The sequence below is a fragment of the Talpa occidentalis genome, unplaced genomic scaffold, assembly GCF_014898055.3.
Source record: "Talpa occidentalis isolate TD23 unplaced genomic scaffold, MPIMG_talOcc4v2.1 talOcc4.18, whole genome shotgun sequence".
Taxonomy (NCBI): Eukaryota; Metazoa; Chordata; class Mammalia; order Eulipotyphla; family Talpidae; genus Talpa; species Talpa occidentalis.
Genome location: NW_023601851.1, coordinates 3,000,747 through 3,018,093, shown reverse-complemented (window position 1 = coordinate 3,018,093; position 17,347 = coordinate 3,000,747). Strand labels below are relative to the sequence as shown.

General features: G+C 49.1%; 1 pseudogene; it reads right to left on the bottom strand.

Moving 5' to 3' along the window:
* LOC119250818 (protein Shroom2-like) overlaps positions 1 to 14,209 on the bottom strand; it is a 38,554-nt pseudogene extending 24,345 nt beyond the window's left edge.
* Between the last annotated feature and the right edge of the window lie 3,138 nt (positions 14,210 to 17,347).

The following is a 17,347-nucleotide window of genomic DNA, read 5'->3' as shown; positions in this document are numbered from 1 at the left end:
TGGTCTCTTCCCCTACATGCCCATCTTTTTTTTAAGATTTATTTATTTATAGAGCTGGATTACAGGCCAGAAATGCAAATTGTGAGAATATTCGAAAAAGTCAGAGTGGAAAACAGAACAGGCAGCCTGACTGAAATACACTGCTGAGGGTCGCAGCAGGTGAGACAGGAGAGATCTGCCTCGCCATGTGTTTTGCTCCCTGGCCTGCCGGGGATCGAACTCATGCTGCAGAGGCTGCAGGTTGCCTCACAGCTCGGTGCCTATGCCTTTACGCCACCAGGGAGGTCCTACATACCCATTTTTTTTAATATTTATTTATGTATTTACACAAGCACTGGGTAAAGTCAGAAGCATGGGAGGGTGAGCAGAGAACAGAACAGAGTGAAGAAGCACACTGCTGAGGGGAGCAGCGGGCAGCAGGAGAAGTCTGCGAGCCATGTGGGACACTCATCTGGAGGCTGAGGATCGAACCGGTGCTGCTGAGGCTGCGGCAGCTTTGCAACCCAGTGCTCAACTGCTGCGCTACCAGGGAGACCCATACACACCCATCCTAACCTTAGTTTTGGTGGCCTGCTACAGATTTTGCTCAGGTCTGGAAGGGTGGCACAAGGTTGCTGTCCTCCAACAGCTATGCAGACAGGCTGGAGTTTTCCTGCTCACCTTTGTTGCAGAGCCCTCCTTCTGCCTTTACTAGTTCCAGAAGGGGATTGTGGGGCTACAGTAAGTTTCTCTACTTCACCTGATAGGTGTTTCAACCAGTGCAGGACCAAAATACAACTGCAGCTCTTCACGTGCCTCTCTGCTCCATGAGCCTCCTCCATGTCTCCTTCTGGCTCTCTCTGTCTTCCATCATCCCCAGACACCTCTTCAGGTTTTCCCCATTTTTATTTTTTATTGAAAATTTAGCCTGAGTTTTCTTCACTTTGTTTTTTCCCCATTAAAGAATGCTATTGTTTTACCTCTTTGTGAATGTTTTTGCAGTATAGGATTTATCTACTGAGGTGAGGCTTCATGGCTCTCCCACCAGCAAAGCACCCACAGTCCTCCAACACAGTATATTGTGACCTTTCATTCTTTTTTTATTTTAACATTCAATTTTTATTTTTTATTTATTTTTGGGCAGCTCTGGGGAGCCCACTTTCCCCCACCTCTTATGTGGCTGCTCCTTATGCTTCCTTTTATATATATTTTTATTTAAATTTTATTTTTATGTTCCCTATACAATCACAACCCCCTTATTTTGATCCCAAGCCCTCCTTTCCCCATCCTCCAAACCCCATAGAGTGTCTCTGGTTCATAGTTGTTTGTTGGTTTTGATATTTTCTTTCTTATAGTTATTATTTTTCCTTGTCCATTATTTAAGTTTTCTAGATTCCTGCTATGAGTGAGACCATCCGGTATATTTCTTTTTCTTTCTGGCTTATTTCGCTGAGCATGATCCCTTCCATCTCCATCCATGTTGCTGCAAATTGCATGTTTTTATCTTTCTTGAATGCTGAGTAATATTCCATGGTGTATATGTACCACATATTCTTGATGCAGTCATCTATTTGTGGGCATTTAGGTTGTTTCCAAAGCTTAGCTATTGTAAACAGTGCTGCTATAAGTATAGGGGTGGAGGTGCTCTTTGGAATTGATGTTACTGTGTCCTTTGGTGACCTTCCATTCTGAAACCTCTTCAGTTCACTCCCTTTCACTTCTCCCGTCTTGGAGGTATGAGATCCATGGGCAAATTGCAATTTATCTTTAATTGACCGTTCCACATACAAGTGAGAGCATCTGCTGTTATCTTTCTCTTTTGGTCTTATTCCATTTAGAATAATCCCTTCCAACTCATCCATGTTGCTGCAAACAGCAAGAGTTCCTCTCTTTTTGGCCACCAAGTAATATTCCAATGAGTCTATATATAACACATCTTCTTGAAATTTTAAAATGATTTTGGGCATTCAGTTTGTCTCCATATCTAGGCTATTAAATGTAGTGCTGCAGTAAACATAGAGACACAGGTCTGACATAGAATTATCAGTTAGTTCTGTGTTCCTTGGGTATCTATGTAGGTGTGGGGATAGCTGGATCATAGGACAAGTTTCATTTTTATTCTTTGAGACTCTCCCCATTGCTTTCTATAAGGACTGGAACCATCTACACATCCTCAAAAGGTTTAAGTGTGCTCATTTTTCTCCATACACTGGCCTGATCTTCTAAATTTATTTGGGACTCCCTGGTGGCACAAGGGTTAAATAATCAGACCTATCCTGACTTGCCCACTGCTTCCCTTAGCAGTGTTCTATGCTTAATCTGCCCATTCTGTTACCCACTCTATCTTTGGTGAATCCTCTCATTCCCTGCCCCTCTTGTATGCAAAGCACCCCAGCTCTTGTATGCATAAATAAATAAATATTTTAAAAATAAATAAATAAATTTCTGTTTATTTGTTTATTTATGTAAGATGTGAGATGGAATCTCATTGTGGTATTGATTTGAATTTCCCTGATGATATGTGCCCATTTAGTTCTTCTGTCCATTTTTTGATGGTGTTGTTTGTATGCTTCTTGCTGAGTTTTATGAGTTTTTCATAGATATTCACATCAGTCCCTTGTCAGATGTAAGGTGTGAAAATATTTTCTCCAGTTCATTAGGTGTCTCTTCATTATGGTTACTATCTCCTGTGCTGCAGAGCACCTTCTCAGTTTGGTCTAGTCCCCACTGTTTATGTTTTCCTTCAGTTTCCTTGCTGCTCAGAAAGGCAGGTCTGAAGTTTCATGAGAGTATTCCCTATGTTTTCTTCTTTGTATTTCATGCTTTCTGCTCTTACCCCAAGTCTTTTATCCATTTTGAATTGATTTATATGCCTACTATGAGATGGTGGTCTACATTTTTTTCTTTTTTTAAAGATTATTTTAACTTTTTTTTTAAGATTGTTTTTTTTTTATTTATACAAGAATGGGGGTGCAGGCCAGATGCGTGGTAGGGTGAAAGGATTCACCAGAGATGGAGCAGGGAACAGAACAGGCAGACAGATCAATGACACTGCTGAGGGGAGCAGCGGGCAAGACAGGAGAGGTCTGTCATAGCATATGGGACCCTTGCCAGCCGGCCGGGATAGAACCTGCACCACAGAGGCTGCAGACAGCTTCACGGCACAGTGCTCAACTGTGTGCGCCACCAGGGGAGGCCCAATTATGGTCTAGTGTTTAAAAAGAGATTTATTTATTTATTTATGCATACAAGAATTAGGGTACAGGGCGGGGGCATGTGTGGGGAGAGGATACACCAGAGATGGAGTGGGGAACAGAATAGGCCAACTGACTGATACCCACTGCTGAGGGGAGCAGCGGGAGAGTCAGGAGCGGTCTACAGTGCCATGTGGGTAGCTCCCTGGAAGGGGATCGAACTCTTGTGGCTGTGGATAACTTCAAAGGTTGCCTCTTAAACCTTTGCACCACCAGGCACATCTTAATTTTATTTTTTGTATGATACAGTCCAGTTTTACCAGCACCAGTTATTAAAGATGCTTTACCTGTTTCAGTATATATATAGCACTCCTTTGTCTCAGATTAATTGATCCATATATATGTTTGTATGTGCATGTGTTTGTTAGAATGCTAGCAGGCATTTTTTTTTCTCATTTCTTTGCTTGTAATAGCAGAGAATTGTACTTTGGTTTACACTTCTTAGCACATTATAAAGTCCCGCATCCTAAAGAAATAAAAAAATCAGAGAGGTTTTATAGAAAGAGAAAGGAAATGAGGGGTAGGCCCTCTGGGTTCAGACATGTGACCTACCTTGGCAATGGAAGGGAGATGGGTGGGCAGGACCTCACATGGGAGATGTGAATAGTGATCTGTGGGTCTCCTGGTGCATCTGCCACTGAGCACCCCAGCCCAGCACAGAGCAGAGTGTACCTCTGGCAGTGAGCTAAGTCCACACCTCTCACTGTGTGGGCAGAGTGTCCAAGGCATCAGGCAGCCTTCCTGGCACAGAGTCACAGAGCCACGTGCACCCCAAACTAACCTGCAACAGAGACAAGAATCTGACAATGGGGAAGATAATTTATTCTTTTAAAAAAATGACATAAATTAGGTAAATGAAAGATGTGCTTCATTCAGAGACTATTTATTTTGTGAAGGTCAAGCAGGACAGACTGTTGAGAGTTAAGCGGTAAGTGTCGAGCATGAGATTGGAACACATTCTCCATGGGGACTGCAGGATGGGAGCCACATGAGCAGCCTGACTCTTGCTATCCAGAGACAACCAGAACTGGCTCTCACAGAGGGTGAGCCATCAGCCACCACCTAAGAATGCCAAGGGCCAACGTTTGCACTGGGTTGTTCTTGTGTATAATGGAGCAGTATATACAACGTTATGTACATTGGGAAGCTTTGGGCTCCCAACAAGCAGACGTGAGAGAGGCACACGGGTATGAACAGGATGGGGGAGTGAGCTTGGCAAACAGTGTAACAGAGCAAGGTCTATCACTATGCGGAGGAGAAAGTTCTCAAAGGACACAAACAGCACAGATCCCGTTATTCACATTTTACATACATATCATCAAAAAGACCACAATACTGCACTGGAGTGGGGGACGTCACAGATAAAAGGCATCACAGTAAATTAAAAACAGAAGACATCAACATTCCTGGAGTTGACTCCACAGTGGAGGGAGATGGAGGTCTGGGATGGCCCTGCTCAGAGCTGGTGGCCACATCTGTGGCCACATCTCAGAGGGAGGTGTCATGTCATTGGCAGAATGTGCATTTTTCCAAGTCAGAAATAGCTTAATTTAAAGGGAATATAATCACCTGACAGGAGTTTCTCTGCTGGAGGTGAGGTGCTGCGTCAGAGGCTTGTGGTCCTGATGCCTCACTGTAGAGGCCTAAATCAGTTAGAGTCCCCAGAGGTACAGGCTGCAGTCCTGTGCCTGGAATGCAGTGGTAACTGCTGACAGTGGCACCCTGCACCAGCCGGGCAGGGCAGCCTCTATCACAGGCCATGGGGGAATGAGGATTCAAGTGGCCCCCTATCAGACCAACATCTGACTAGTGTGTCTTAAGATGAAGTCCCCAATGTCCTTGCCGCTGACCACCAAGCATTCATCAGAGGAGGGACTTGCTTGTCAGTGTCTCGGCACTTCTGACTGTACCCAGTGCTTGTATAAAACTTGTATAAATAGACAAATAAATCTTAAAAAAAAGAAACAGTGAGCAGGCTGAAATTTATCACCAGGCACTTGGAGCCAGGTTGTTTTACTCCAGCCACCTCAGGAGGCGACTTGGGGGTCATCCATGTCTCGATTGCTCAGTGACCACCTGCAAAGGCTTCAGCTTCCAGGAGGCCTATCAGAGGCCACTGCCATGAATTTCTCCTTCCGCTGGAGACAAGCAGGGAAACAGAGGCAGCCTGTGCCTGATATGGCACCAAGACAGAGGCCAAGACACCCCCAGATGCTGAGGGGTGGGGTGCGAGAGGCCCTGCTGAGGAGGGGCAGAGCCGTGGCCTAATGCCACATGGACACACAGGAGGATGCAGGACAGGTAGCCTGCCTGGCACTGGGGGGAGCAAAAAAATGACACAATATCTTCCCAAACACCAGGGGGCTTACTACATTTCTCAGAGCATGTGGGCACCAGAGGGGTCAGTGCCCACAAGAATGCAGGTGTGTGTCTCCAGTGGTAGGGGAAGTGAACTGCTGGGTCCCTCCTAGGCCAGGAAGGCGGCCATTGGCCTCTCTCGGGTTGAAGGCTGTCAAACAAGCACTTGAACTGCTCCTTGTCCAGGTGGATCTTGTCCTCCAGGTCGTGCTACTCAATGACCAGAGCCACTTAATCTTGACAAAGTGCTCATGGTCAGCCAGGCTGTCTTCGCCGAGGTAGCTGCCAGGATGTTGAAGACGATGTGCTCGCAGCGGTCCAGGTTCTCCTTGAGCTCTTTGGTGTCTGTGCCGCTGGATCAGAACCCTCTGCTCTCCAGCAGCAGTTAATATAGACAAAGGGCAGGCACTGAGCCCTGGAGCAGTGAGAGGGGGCAGGCGGAGCCTGGGGCATGTGCTCTGGGCAGCCTGGCTGCAGGTTCCTAGGGTCTGCCTCTCCCCACAGCCTTGGGCACCAACACTATGGGGGCTAGAACCCACGGAACTCAGGAGTGCCAAGGTAAGGGTACTGAGGGCACTTCTGGTGACAAAGGCCCCAGTCTCTGGGAGAGCTGACTGGGGCACCTCCCTCTGCAGGAAAGGATGGGGTCTCTAAGCCCTCTGGCTGCAAGAGGACCTGCTGAGAACACTGTAGAAATGCAGGCTGGAGGTGGGAAGACACAGGGAGGGTTGCATGCCTGCACTCCCCATTAGGGTCCATCTCTGGGGAACACAGAGGGTCCCTCATCTCAAATCCAAGCCACCGTCACTGTCTGTCTGCAGAACCACCAGTTTCCTTACAGCCTCCAGGCTCCCTGAGAACAAGGAAGAGGTGGGCTAAGTGTCTCGGGGTTCTGCGGGGAAGAGGCCCAACCACATCGGATGCCTCAGTCTCCAGGCACAGGCAGGGCACAGAAAGGCACAGCCACACAACTCCCACCAGATGTTGGGCATGTGGCTGCCATGTTGCCTCTCTGTCTCGATGGACAATGGCAGCCTCTAGACCCTGACTCCACATCTGTCACCTCACTAGCTTGTCTCTAGCAACCTGCACTTCCCAAAGCCTGCACCGCCAGGCACAAAGATTTGCACTTCAGTGGCACAGTGATTCGAACCTGCCCTGGCTGCCCTGGACACTGAGGCTACCCCACCCACCCATGGCCTTGCACAGGCCTGCAGCTCAGCAAGGCAAGGCAATGTTGGTCATGCAGCCAGGATGCGAGCCCGAATGACCTCCAAACATGCGTCCAGGCAGGAAGGGTGGTTCTGGAGCCTGTGCCCAGGGGAACATGGGCCCGATCCCTGCTGCTGTGCTCCTTCTGCTCTCCCAAACCCTGAATAGGTCTGCCAGCTCCATGACGGTGTGTGCGGGGTGGACCAAAAGTAAGCTAAGCTGCGGAGACCATACTACAGCCACGAGTCGCTTGCCACCGGGTAGATTCTGAGAAACACTCTCACAGATGAGGCTGTGCCAGTGTCAAATCCCGACAGGGTTGCTGCCACACACCCAGAGTGTTTTGCACAGCTCCCGGGCCTCAGTCACACATGAGCTGCACCATCACATGACCTGCGACTGTGTTGTCTCATTTAAATCTACCCTTGGGAGATGTAAGCATGCATAAAGATGCCTCTTTCTTCTTGCTGCTATTTTCCTGTCTCCAGATAAATTTGGCCCAGCTCACAAAGAAAAGTGCAACATGCACATAACCCATGAGGCTCAGGAGCCAAAGCACATAACTATTAATTCCCTATATAGCGTGTTCACTGATAGCTGCATGACCACCCAAAATCACACCAAGATCTCCTATGTAGCATGAAGCCACCCTCATCTGAAAAAGGAATGTTTTCTCTCTGCTTCCGTAGAAGCTAGGCCTCTTATTTTTTTAAACTAATTTTAAAAATATTTATTTATTTATGCATACAAGAGCTGGGGTACAGGCCAGAGATGCAGGGGTGTTGGGGTAAGAGGATTCACCAGAGACAGAGCAGGGAAACAGAACAGGCAGACAGACTGAAATACACTGCTGACGGGAGCAGTGGGCAAGACAGGAGAGGGCTGTGTCACCATGTGGGTTGCTTCCTGGCCAGCCAGGATCAAACTTGCTCTTCTGAGGATGCAAATTGCTTCATAGTGTGGTACTTTACCCCTTGCACCACCAAGGAGGCCCCTATGCCTGTTACTAAAAGCAAAGATCATCCTTTGGAAGGTTGTTATGTACAAAGAAACCCATTAGCAAATGTTTGCTGGTCTCTGATCTAGCAAGTGGCCTGCGGTGGATGCCAGGACCCTGTGACAGACATGCGGCTCTAGAGGTCATGCATTCCACATGTGGGGTACTATTCACCCAGAGCACAAGATGAAATGTTGCTGGCCTAGGCCAACAGCCAAGCCACAGGGAGTGACCTGCACTGCCCAGTTCAGAAGGACAAAGGCAAACGTGGGCTTGAATCGGGCATGATTCAAGGAGCAAGACACTGAGGAAAGCCGGTGGACACTAGTGAAGGCAAGCTTCTGAGGTCCTGGAGGAAGAAGTGGCTGCAAGGGGTGGGGCAATGCCCCAAGCTGCTGGATCAGGAAGGGGAGCCAGTGAACAGGCCCCAGACTCCTCAAGGCTGCTCTGGTCTGGGAGACACAGCACACACTAGTGGTGACCAGCACCGAGACAGGGATCTGTCAGGCACTGGCGGGCTCCACTGACACATGGGGGTGGACAAAGTGAAGCTCATTTCCTAAAGATATGTGTGTGAACCCTTATCACCTTGGTCCCTGGGCTCAAGGCAGCCCTGCAGCTGCCACGGTGCCCAACCCACCAGCTGCTCCAGACTGCCAGACTTATTCCTCACATCCCCAGGTAAGCCACCTGTGGACCACCAGCTGCAGGTCTGCTGTGCCTACACCTACCTCATCTCCAGGAGAAGTACTGTTGTCCAGGCTACTGAAAATGTTTTCCAGGAGTGCTAGGAGGACCAACAGAGATGGCAGGAGGTTCACCACCTTGTCCAGATCCCAGATGAACATCCGGGACTTGTCAAACTCATTGTGCTTGCAGACATTCTTGGCTACAGCCTCCATTTCCTCCCCCAGCATGCTATTGGCCTGGACATCCTCCAGGAGTCTCTCACAGGCCTTCCAGAACACCGGCATTTTGTAGCAGAGCTCTCAGAGAGCTCCTGCTGTGGGGACAGGGCGGGACTCATGATGGTGCCAGCTCCAGAGGGGACACCAGCGCCTACCTCCTGGGAGGAACGACCAGTCCTGGAATGGCAGTGTGCTGCTCAGCCCTTCAGGCCATGCTGGGGTGTAGGGATGGGGTGGGGAGCTAGGCAGGGCTGCCATGACCAGTCAGGTGGGAGAAGCAGGGAACAGCGGGAGAGAGCTGAGGCCTGTGACCTTTGTCTCGGGTCCTGCCCTCACAGACTTTCTCAGGCCAGCATGTGTGCATTGTCATTAAAGCTCAGACAGGAATGGTGACACTGGCATTCGTGGCGGTGATTCTGTCCCTACTGTGAGATCATGGCCACCTGCTATTTAGTCCCTGACCTCTTCTCTGAGCATCCCTTGCTTGGCTCTGCAGCTTCTAGACACACCACACCAGGTCCTCTGCACTCGCTTGGCCCATGCCTAACCAGCAGGGATGCTTGTAGGGCTGCCCACTGGTCACTCCAACTCCCTGTCCAATCATCCCTTCATCTGCACCTCCTCCATCATCATACTCCTGCTCTCTCTATCCCTTCACCTGGTTTTAATTTTTGTACCACCAACAGGTTACATTAGGGTTGGCAAACTTATGCTGCAAAGGACCAAGTAGGAAATAGTTTCGACTTGAGAGGCTGCATGGTCAATGTTGCAGTGACTTTGCTGTGCTGCTGTGGCCAACGCCAGGAGACACTATCTGCCCATGAACCAATGTGTCTGAATAACCCTTTATTTGCAATGACATATGACCAGATCTGGCTCACGGGCTGCAGCTTGCTGACTGTTGTGTGTACATGTCTGTCTCGTGAGGACGCCAGCCTCTCTGGGATGGAAGAGTACTATCCAGCTTCTTCCATTTTGGGGACACAGTGCCTGGGGCGAAAGCAGAGGGCAAAGCCCCTGGCATGGTGGAGTCCCCTCCTCCTCACCCCTGAAAGGGAAGTGCCATGTGCTTGTTGGCATCTCTGCTGCCCTAATCTCTTCACTGAAAGGTCGTGGTCCAAGTCACTTGCTGAGTCCTCTTCAAGACTCCTGCTGCTCCTGCAGGTCCTTCATCTTGATCAACAGCTTAGCCTTGGGGTCTGATGTGCTGTAGTAGGCGGAGCTGGTGAGCAGTGACATGACAGCAGGCGTGCTTGGCTCCTCCTTCTGGGGAAGCACAGGAGCAGGTCAGCAGGGATGTCCCTGTGCCTGCACTCCTTGGACCAGGCGGGTCCTGGGCCAAGCAAAGGTGACCTTTTGGAGACACATGCTTGACACAGCAAAAGCGGGAGCCAAGAGCAGGTGGCAGAGTTAGAACTGCAAACAATTTGCCACTGACAACAGGCATTGCCTTTACAGCGGGGAAGGGGCAGTGAAGAGGCATGCCTCACATCCTCTACCTGGGAGTAGGACAGTGACCCATATCAGTGGGGCGTGGGGACCCCAGGACACCCATGTGCCCTACACCATCCCATGAGCTGTCCCAGGGCCTGCTCTCTGGTCTGTTCCACCTGACCCTCCTCCTCCCACTCTGCTGTCCTGTAGGGCGCTCCCTAATGTGCACACAGATGCTTGCAGGACCCCAGACCTCAGTGCCTATTTCTGCACCTGCAGGCCCCTGACATTTCAGGCACCTGAGATTTTCACACTCTGTTGTGGTGGCCTGGCTGTCCTGGGTTTTGGGGTGTGGTGCAGCACGCTGGCCCCCACCCCCTGGACATCGGGTGTGACTTTGCCATTATGACAACCAAGCTGCGCAGTTCTGGACCCCAGTGCCTGGGGGAGATAGGCCCCAGGTTGACAACTGCTGCCTGGTGGAGGAGCAGGCGTGGGTGTCTCCCTCAACCACCTTGGCCTCCCACCGAGAAAGAGCAGGTAGGGCTTTCAAGACTGTCAAGCCCTGAGGTCGACACCCCCAGGATTTAGGCCTGTCTCCCTCAGTTTCCCTTTCAGGAGGCTCAGGCCGGCAACAGCAGTAAGCAACATGTTGGGAGCAGTTAGGACTGCATGCCCCTCCCCAGCCGCCATCCCACCCCCCAAAACCACCTGGGAATTCATGGGGCAGAACTTGGGCACAGAGCACATGAACTGTTCCCCAGGGGCCAAGGAGAGGGACTTTGGGGAGCAGCTTCCTCTGTTGCTGAGCATCCTCCAAGAGGTGCCTGTCTTTGGGGAAGATGACCTCCATCATTTTCATGGCAGTCCTCATCTTTACACAGGGGTCCAGGAAGTGGGCCAGGGACTTGCCCTTGCCCCCGACCTCCCGGGTCAGCTCTTCCGACTTTGGGTCCTCTACCCTGCACTCCTTGGCCTTCATGTAGCTGAGCACGACATGGGAGGCACATTTGTCCGGGCTAGGGGGCGTGTGTTGGGCACTCTGGTGGCTGGACATACAGAAGCTGGAATAGGACTGCTTCAAAATGCACAGAGTCCTGAGCTGGTCCTTCTCCAGCCCGCTGGGCTGCGAGGGTGGCTTGTCTTCTCCTGCTGGATCTCTGTGTGCATGATCTTGATGGGCACCATCTTCACTGTGGTTGGGATGTCCATCACCCGCTTGACCCTGGAAAGAGATGCGGTCAGTCAGCTGAGGCCCTCGCAGCGTCCTCACGCTGTGGCTAAAGGTGATTTTGATGATCACCGCTTGGGGAAAATGCCTGCTTGGCCCACCACAGAAGTGTCCACCTGAAAGTGGAACTCCCTGACACCGTGGACACCCATTACCCCATGGGAAAGTCTACTCCCGAGCTCACTAGAAGTTCCCTGACCCAGGATGATGCAGGTTCGCCCCAAAACCTGATTAAAGATCCTGACTCTGGAGACTGAATCAGGTGCCTTTCAGGCACGGCCCCACCGAACCCCAACCCCAGAGATGCACAGGATGGAAGAGATGCAGCCTCCACCAGCAGGGACAGTACCTGGTAGAATTCTCACCCTGGATGAGCTGGAGCAGCTTGTCCAACAGTTTCTGGGAGGCAAACTGCAGAGAAGAGGACCAGAGTTGTCCATGGCAGCAGCATGCGTGGGAGGGCACGGGTCTTCCTGGTAGGCCACACAGGAGTATACATGCTCGCCTGCTGCCCTCGGGCATCTGTGGCACACCTCTGAGTGGCCTGTCTGCCAAGATGCAGGGGCTGTGTGACAGAGTCAGGTGGTCCAGGCACAAGTCCAGGACTACCAGTGATGGCATGGCCAGGGCATGCCCAGCGTGGTCAGGTAGCTGACACAGATGCCCCATATGGGTCTCTCAATGGGCCTGGGCTCCCATCCCGGTGGCTGGGCCCCTGTGGGGCCAGCCTCTTGGATAGTGGCTACATCACCTCTTGGTGCATGCAGCAGGTCTGTGGGAATGAGCTCCCTGAGTGTCTGAAGCTCTGAGTTAGGCCATCTGCTCCACTTTAACCACTGTCTCGGCCTCCTGCTGTGGATTCTGGGGCACAGGCCACTTCAGAGGCCTGACACGCCAGCCATGGGTGTTCCATGCTCCTGGAACATCTCCAAGGCACAAGCCTGCAGATCTAGAGAACGAAGGAGCACAAATGAGCAAGGTCTCAGGGACACTCCAGCCACAGTGACACCTGCACCCTGAGTGCCAAAACCGTTGGGGATCCAGGCATGTTCCCCACACCTGTCCCTCTGCTGCCAGGCACCACATCCAGACCTACTCTGCACAACAACATGCAGTCCTACAATAGGCCGTACGTGGGACACATGGAACACACACCCTGAACACACACAAACTGTGCTTCTAGGCAAGAGCAACATCTACCATGTGACTTACTTTGGGAAATGCTTGCACAGGACAAACTAAGAGGGGCCATAAATCAATATATTAGTAAAATCTATGTGCCCATACATCCATGAAATTGCACACACGCCCTCAGGGCCAGAGGAAAAACTGGGGCCAAAACCAGAAAGCTCACAGGCAGCATCACCACCCGTCCCCTGACTATAGTCACCCTGCCTCCTCCCAACAAATGGGCATGGAGGAACCTCTGCTGAGCCTGTCACTCAAGGGAAGAGCGTTTTCAGCTGGGGAGATCCCTGTGAGTCATGGGGGGCCCTCATGAGCCAGCAGTGCCTTTGGAGGTGTAACCAGTTCACTAGTGAGTGCTCAGAAGACCCGCCCCAGCCAGTCGGGGAGCCTCGCGCTGCACCTTCGTTGGTGCCCCTCCTGGGATAGAACCCCAGGTATGACAGATGTCCCAACCCTCCCTGGTCGTGGCAGTGCCAGAGGAATACCCTGGGCCCGTCCCTTGTTACAGGCTCAGGACAAGACGCTCAAGCCCAGATGGCTCCTGTGTAGAACCCAGAGTACAACCCACTTCCCTCCACTTCTTCCTTGTGAGGCAGCTGGGCTGTGTCTCCCACCCCGTGGAGACCAGGCAGAGGCAGTGTGGCTTGGCCAAAGGCTGGAACTCCTTGGTGTCATCAGGAAGAGGCAGGGGGCTCTATGGAGAAACAGACTGGGGTCAGCAAACCCACAACACTGCAGCCAAGCACAGGCACTGCAGGGCATAGCCACAACTCAGGGAGGTCAGGGTGTTTGAAAATTGTGGGTTAGATACACACAGAGAAAGTGGGCATTATCAGAATAGTGAACAGAGCAACAGCTGTTTTGGAGAACACCATAGGCAAATCTGTGGATACCAGACAGACCAGAGCATTTAAACACTGCCAAGCTGGACATGCCTCCAAGGGAAGAGTTGTTCCCAGCCCCTGGATTCTGCCATGGGCCTGATGTCTGTTCTTCAAGCCACTGTGACTCCTAGGCAGTGAGATTGACTCAGGACAATCACCGAATCCCCCGGGAGTTCCTTCCAGAGGACTGCAATGCCCTTGAATGTCTCATATTTTTTTTAAGATTTATGCCTACAAGAACTGGGGTACAGGGCAGACATATGGGGGTGAGAGGACTCACCAGAGACAGAGTGGGGAGCCAAACAGGCAGACTGACTCAAATACGCTGAGAGGGGAGGAGTGACCAACGAAGGAGAGGTCTGCGGCATCACGTGCATAGCTCCCTGACTGGAGATTGAACTCCTGCTCCAGTGGCTACCAATAACTATATAATGCTGAGACAACCCCTGCACCACCAGGGAAGCCCTGAATGTCCTCTTCCTCAGACAGAAACTCAAAATGTAGCATCCAGAGACCCACGTAAATACACCCGGTGCCTATTAGGTAATAAACACCCGCCACCACGCAGAAACAGAATTGAGTTAGCTGCGGCTCAGTTAAGCCAAAGCCTCGGTGCCTTGGGCCGTCTGCAGTCACATCTAACATGTGGCACCATATGCACAAAATCCTCCAGCAGGACTCAAGCTGAGAGCCAGGAATGGGAGAGGACAAGCTAAGACCTGGGCTAGGAGCAGGGCCTCGGTCAGCTGCTGTCCTGGCTCCATCCTGGACCCTGCCCTGCCAGCCTCTAAAGCGCCTGACAGCACATTCCAGGGGTTCCATTATCTACACTGCACCAGCACTAGCTGGGGACCAAGCTTGTCTTAACCCCATTATTTTTTCTTGAACCCCTCTCACTTGCCATAAAACCGTATGTTGCTGCTTATTATCCCAGTTGATTAGAATTCAGGACAGAAAAGTTCAAAAATGAGAATGTGAGGCTCTGTGGGGCTTACAAGTGACTATTTGGTAGGTAGCAGGGATAGTGTGTGACTAGTGTATTGTCAATGTGTCTGGGTTTTGTGTATCTGTGTGTGTCTGTGTGTGCCTGTGTGTATGTTTGTCTTTTTTTTGCTTTCAAGGATAAAGGTTCTGGTGACAGCAGAACCCAGAAATAGAAAAAAGCCATGACTTAAGGACTTAGCCAGAAAAAGCATCTAAGTGCCATGCCAGGGAACACACACTACTGAGAGTACCCCCTCCATCAAGACACACACTCCTGGGGAGCTCAGCATACTTTCTAGCCCTGTGATGTCCCTGTCTTGACCACTGCTCCCCTCAGCAGTGTATTTCAGTCACTCCACCTGTTCTGTTCCCCACTCTGTCTCTGGTGAATCCTCTCACCCTGCCCCCCACACCTCTGGCCTTTACCCCAGTTCTTGTAGGCATGGATAAATAAATCTTTTAAAAATAAATAAATAAAATTGTTTGTAAGGTGATCTTACATGGATTTTTCTTTTACAAATATTATCATCATGAGTTATATTGATCTAAATCTTGAAACTAAAATTTCTTTCATTTATGGAAAATTTTATACTACACTATAACTTATTATTCATGAAAACTAGACCTATGTAAAATCAGTCAACATTTTATTTAGAATTTTTCATTAATGTTCATCAAGGAAATTATTATTTTAAGAAATTACCACACAATTTAAAACATAATGTTATGCTCACCATGAAAATAAATTTGGACAATCTGAATATTTTCCATCTTCAGAAGATGATGACAGTCCAATACATTTTAAAATGTATTACATTCTTGGTTGTAATGCAACTGAGAATCAGTAAACACAGGAAAAAATTCTGCTTTCCTACTTTGCCTAAAAGCAAAACATTCATTTTCAAGTTCCCTCCTCCAGGAAGGACAAATCAGCCTGCAGAAGGCAATCAAAGGAATTTAGCAAATTTACTAAGTAGGTTTCATCTCTTATAAACATAAAACTGCCTTCCTTTGACTTGGAATTTCTGACAGGTTTACTGATAGAAGCTCTATCCATCAGAGTTCTAAGCCACGTCCTTTTTGGTCCCCATTTTCACCTTGCAGATGTTTACCTGTACATGAGAGAAACATGTTATCTGTGTTAGCAAGCTTCTATTTGCCATTCTCTTGTTAATTTGCCTTTTATCACATGGATCTCAGCCATGAATTCCCAAGAGTTAAAGGGAAATTATTTTACTGCCCCTACATAATTTTCCAGAGTAATATGAACCAGCACTTCTCTCCCTTGAGCACACTGGAAATGTGTAAAATTAAGCTCTACTCAAACCCAGTTACTCCACCCTCATGTCAGTTAGTTAGACTGCTGTGAACCATGAGGGTTTTCATTTCTGTCAAATACCCAGATGATCTAGGAACGCTTAACTTTTTCTTTTAAAGAATTATTTATTTATGCATAAAAGTACTGGGGTACAGGCCAGAGGTGCAGGGGGCAGGATGAGAGGATTCACCAGAGACAGAGTGGGGAATAAAACAGGCAGATTGATTGAAATACATTGCTGAGGGGAGCAGTGGGTCAGTCATGAGAGGTCTGCTGCACCATGTGGGTAGATCTACATGGGAATGATTCATTAAATAAGGGTACATATAACTCAGCCATGACATAATCTACTGGAAATTTAACGAGTTTTTTAGGTCTATTAAAATTTTCTGCAACATATGCTTCATTTTTGCAATGTTATATTTTCCCAGGGAGTCAGCCATTTCTTCTGTTTCATCAACTTCAGTTCCTCTCTATATTTTCTCATAATTCTTCTGTTAAATGAAATCTTTTCACTCATAAACTTTTCAGTATTTTGGGAGGTCTCTAATACCCTGGAGAATCTAGAGCATTTTTGTTTTATTTTGTTCTGTTGCACATTTTTCAATGATTAAGACTATATCTCCCGGGGCCTCACCAGTGGCACAGTAGTTGAGCGGTGGGTTGTGGAGCTGCCTGCAGCCTCTGCAGTGGAGGTTTGATCCCTGGCTGCTCCCCGGCCACTGGAGGAGGGTCCCACATGGCACGCAGACCTCTCCTGCTGCCCGCTGCTCCCCTCAGCAGTGTACTTCAGTCTTTCTGCCTGCTCTGCTCCCCACTCTGGCTCTGGTGAATTCTCTCACCCTCCACGCTTCTGACTGTACCCACTGCTTGTATAAATAAATAAATAAATCTTTAAAAAAAGACTATATCTCCCAAACAATTCAATAATTGCTTATTATAGATTCACTATTATTCAGATATATACCAAATACAAGTGTTGGGAAGATGTTTTCTCACAGTAAATGAATTGAACATGACCCATTATTTTCACAAAGCATATTTTCTGTCCCAGGAAAAATAAGACACATAAATAATAGATTTGTAAAGCCCAAAAGAACATTAAACAATAAAAAGCAACTCCATGTGGCATGTGCTCCATGTGTCAGTACACTGAGAAATCCTAAAATTCACTCATGACCCTCTGAGTCACACTGATTAGTGGAACCAAGAACAGCTTAATTTACATTTCTCACAATAATGGCACAAGGATCTCTTGCTCAGATCCTGGAATTAACCAGTTAATCCCCCAGCAGTTGAGGGACTGGTTTTACTTGGATGGTAACCACATTTGCAATGAACAGAATCCCATTAAATTCTCCCAGTTAAAACCAGATGGGAACTGACTTTGTGAATCCTACCTACGTTCAACATTCCAAACACAATCAGTGAGTTCCTGTAATGAAGCAGCCGTGGTCATGACCTCCAAAGCAAGACCTTCATCAAATTATGGTGACATCAGGTGTTATTCACACATCTCAACTTCTGATGGGTTATCACTTGGGAGTGCATTTCCTAATTGGTGGTGAGACAGGTATATTTGTTTTTAATTGGCAATTGA